This window comes from Suncus etruscus, chromosome 4, assembly GCF_024139225.1.
Source record: "Suncus etruscus isolate mSunEtr1 chromosome 4, mSunEtr1.pri.cur, whole genome shotgun sequence".
NCBI lineage: Eukaryota > Metazoa > Chordata > Mammalia > Eulipotyphla > Soricidae > Suncus > Suncus etruscus.
This window is the reverse complement of record NC_064851.1, coordinates 41,001,336-41,005,489: the sequence shown is the minus strand read 5'-3', so window position 1 is coordinate 41,005,489 and position 4,154 is coordinate 41,001,336. Positions and strand designations below refer to the sequence as shown.

Sequence of the window (4,154 nt, the reverse complement as noted above, 5' to 3'; positions counted from 1 at the left end):
CAATTGCCCAAGTCCCAAGATGCATGACTTTAAAGAAAACACTACAATTTAGCAAAGGAAGAAAAATTGAAGAACATGTTCTTATTTGAAATTTTATTTATGGTAATTGACATGTTAATTATGACACTAATTTTTAGTTTTTCCCTTATAAGGCAGTTAATTCATCTATGAGACTAGTTGCGAATACTTTAATTTAGGGAAAATAGTATATTTTAATATATATCTTTGTATGATCTTTACATAGTATTATTAAAGTTTTTCTTCTTTCACCTTGTAAAGAATTTAGATGATTTGTTTTATGAGTCATAAAAAAATGCTTATAAAACACTCAATGTGATAAATTTTCAAACAAGGAAATATCTGTGTGAAATATATTAATGTGTTTCGATTATAATATTGTTTATGAAATTATTTCTACAATTTTGCATATGAAAGTACCTGTTTTCTCAGTCTTCTTTATTGGAATTCCTGGTCAACAAACTTAGCTTCACTTGGGCTAGAGGGGTCATAAACTGTCTATGACCATAATTTTCTCAACATTCTCCAACTAGAGCCTTAAGCCAAAAGCTTAATAGTATATGAGGCTTTCTACTCTTAAAAAACTCAACATGAAGAGGGAAGAGTAGGTGATGTGTATGGCTAAAATATGATCAGGAATCCCCAATCTGTGGAAAATTCCAATATACTTTTTTATAATTAATCAAAAGAATTACATGGAAATCAAAATAAAGCAGCTAACTTTTATTTAACATTACTGTTATTATTGGCCAATCATTTTGAATCCTACATCTAGGTAAAAACATGAAGCATATGTTAAAAGGAGTAGTACTTGGGAATACTTAAAACAAGTGAATAAGAAAATATTACTTTGATAGTAAGTATTTTCTTTAAATGCCTTTATAGGCTCAGGTAACTTTATCAGAAACATCATTGTCTTTGCATTGCCAAATGTAGTACTTTCTACAAATGTAGTACTTAAAATTCCTTAAATACTTAAAATATTTAAATATTAAAAATACTTGAATACTTAAAAAAGTAGTACTTTTTTGTTTGTTTTAGTCGTATTTTCTGTCTCTAATGGGTTCTTATAAAAATGGTATGTAAATAAATAATACTGAAGTAATTTGGGTAATTAATGGATGTTAATTAAAATACATGCTATATATTTTCATTATTTAAGAAATGCAAGTTTAGCAGGCATGCTAAAAAGTAAAAAGTATTAAAATTAATTTTGGGACTCTAGTCAAAACATTATTGCTAGGGACAGGAGCAATTCTACAGTAGATAGTACATTTGTCTTGCCCATGACTGACCCATGTTCTATCTCTGACATCCCAAATGGTCCTCTGAGAACCACCAGGAGTAAGTTCTGAGTGCAGAACTGGGGTAATCTCTGAGCACAGTAAGTATGGCCCAACTCCTCCCAATAAATATTATAACTACAATATGTAAGCAGTAAGACAAAACATTAGTATAATTATAACATATGTATACACATATAAATTAGATCTAATTTATTCTTATAGCATTCTAAAACACTTAAATTTTGTGGGGTTTTATACATTTTATAACCTTGTCCTGGTAGTGTATTTAAGTATTTAATTGTGTATACATATATGTGTATACATATGTTATAATTTTACATTGACTTTAAATTTGGTGTATTTTTATACATGACATATATGAATTCTGACTAACACATTTCAGATGCTCAAAATCTATCTAGAAGCCATATTGAACTTAACAAGTTGATATATATATATATATATATATATATAATTTTTAGAGAATAAGACCACTAAAATTTTATGTTTAAATGTTGTGTCTATCTCAGTTCCTCTGTGATCAAGGGAATGCTATAAAAACTTTCTAAGAGTCCATTTCTTTGCACATAAAACAAAGGTAAAAATAGTTTCTGTTTCATTGAGTTCTCACAAGGGTTAGTTCCGAATACCTGGAAAGTACTACATTTTTAGAAAGTACTACATTTATCAATGCAAAGACAATGATGTTTCTGATAAAGTTACCTGAGCCTATAAAGAATTTAAATAAAATATTTACTATCAAAGTTATATTTCCCTGTTTACTTTATAATACCCTAGTTAGTTCCTAGTATTATTCTTATGTTTATCATTCTTCTGTTTATTATTATTATTATTATTATTTTATCTGTTTCAGGTTCCTTTACACATCTAGTCAGATTTGAACTTCATTTTGAAATAGCCTTGACTCATTTCAGGTATTCAATAAATACCTGAATACAATGAGATTTTAAAGAAAAAAAAACTTCAAAATAACAAGTAAAGACTTAACCTGGGTTAAAATACATTGTCTTTGTGACAGATAATTTATGTGGAGAAAATATGGTGTTCCATAATGTTCAAAGACAAAAAATAAAAATAAAATACAAGTGAAAATTGTTTACTCATCAAATTGTATAATTTTTTAAAGTTAAAAAAAATAACATTTTTATTATACACCAGAACTGCAAAAAAGTGGTGTGTCAATGCTGAAAATCCTTTAAATAACTGTCAAAATTCATGGACCCTATGACAATGTTGTGGAAAGCCCATCATAAGTTACAATATTCACATAGCTGCCAACCACCTCTACCAAGTGCCAGACATCAATAACTTGCACATTGTCAAAGGAAAGCAGTAAGGACAAGCACCAATGATATTGCAACCAACCTTATAATAGCTAACCGAGGACAATATTAATTCATGACCACAACATCCTTTGAAGCTAGCCAGATATAGAAAACAAAAATAAAAAACAAGGCAGGAATTCAATCAGACCATCCACACTGGCAAAGGCCCATAGAGATGTTAAAAGCCAGCCAAAATCCCCAAATTACACATTTATGTTTTTTAGGAAGAGGGTATTTTCAGACTTTGCTGTTTAGAGATGATATTTTCTGGATGCTACAGAATTTCATGGTTATTTTTCTTCTTTAGGGATTGTCCAGGAATATTTATTGGTATCCTTTCTCCTCTTTAAAAAGAGAACACCAAAAAGGACAGTTAGTAGATCCTGTTAAGGATCATAGGAATTGTGCTCACTTCTGCAGCACATATACTAAAATTGAAATGGTAAAGAGAAGAATAGAGTGGCCATCAAGCAAGGATGACACACAAATTCATGAAGCATTTCATATTTTTATATGCACCAGTAAATATCATGTGGATTTGTTCCTTTTTGCATAGGCACATTAAAATGGAGAAATCTTACATATATAAAGAAATTCTAATAGGGATATCTAATAGGGATAGGAACTCATATATTTTATAGTGCAGGGGCATCTTTCACCCTGAAAATTTGTCATAATAACTAAATTTAGGTCTCAGTTTATCAGACATCTTCTGTCCAACCCTAGTTTTGGATCCCATCCTTGGAACTGGTGTTTTCTGCACCAGCACCAGGAATCAAACTCACCCCATGTAAGGCTTTAATACCACCCTAGTACTGACTTGCTCAAGGGTAGAGTCATATGACACCTTATTCATATGACCAGCAATTGCTCTAAGGGCAGTTTTCCCTGCTTTACAACCTAACAGTGAGATGAAATCAGAAGTAGCTGCATGATGACCTAGATTAGACATAGAATCTGTACAAGAACCAGGATCTCTAATTATAGAAGCCTGACTCTGACAAACATGATAGAGGAGAATTTTTCCTCGGACCATGAAGAAAGGCCTTTGGGTTGGACAATTAGTATGCTTGGAGCCTATAGTCGGTCTTAAGACAGTATGCTTCATGGGGAGAGACACCTATTTGTTTAGGCCAAGAATATTTTCTTTCTTATTTCCCCAACATTTGCTGTGACTATGCAAAACAAACAAAAACCCTGCCACCCCACTTTTAAATTTTATTTGTATTTTCTAGATAGGGACTCCTACTTTTTCATAGAAACTTGGAACATTAATTACTTTTCTTTACCTCACATTTCTGCATCTTCCTACTAATTAATAAAGGAAAAAATGATGGGGCCCAGTGGCCAAGTGGTCTCACATACATTGGTGTGGGGAAAAAAGTCAAGCCAAAATAAATGATAATAGAATTAAGAAACCCAAACTATAACAATGTAAACTTAAAATGGACCTATAACACTGGTAGGCCTGGGGGATAAGGTGAATATATGGGATGCATGCTAG

General features: G+C 31.3%; 1 non-coding gene across 1 annotated transcript; it reads left to right on the top strand.

Annotated features, from left to right (window-relative positions):
- The first annotated feature begins 3,054 nt into the window (after positions 1-3,054).
- Positions 3,055-3,161, top strand: LOC126007573 (U6 spliceosomal RNA). The gene has a single exon (XR_007495117.1). It is a non-coding gene; the product is annotated as a U6 spliceosomal RNA (small nuclear RNA).
- The last annotated feature ends 993 nt before the right edge of the window (positions 3,162-4,154 follow it).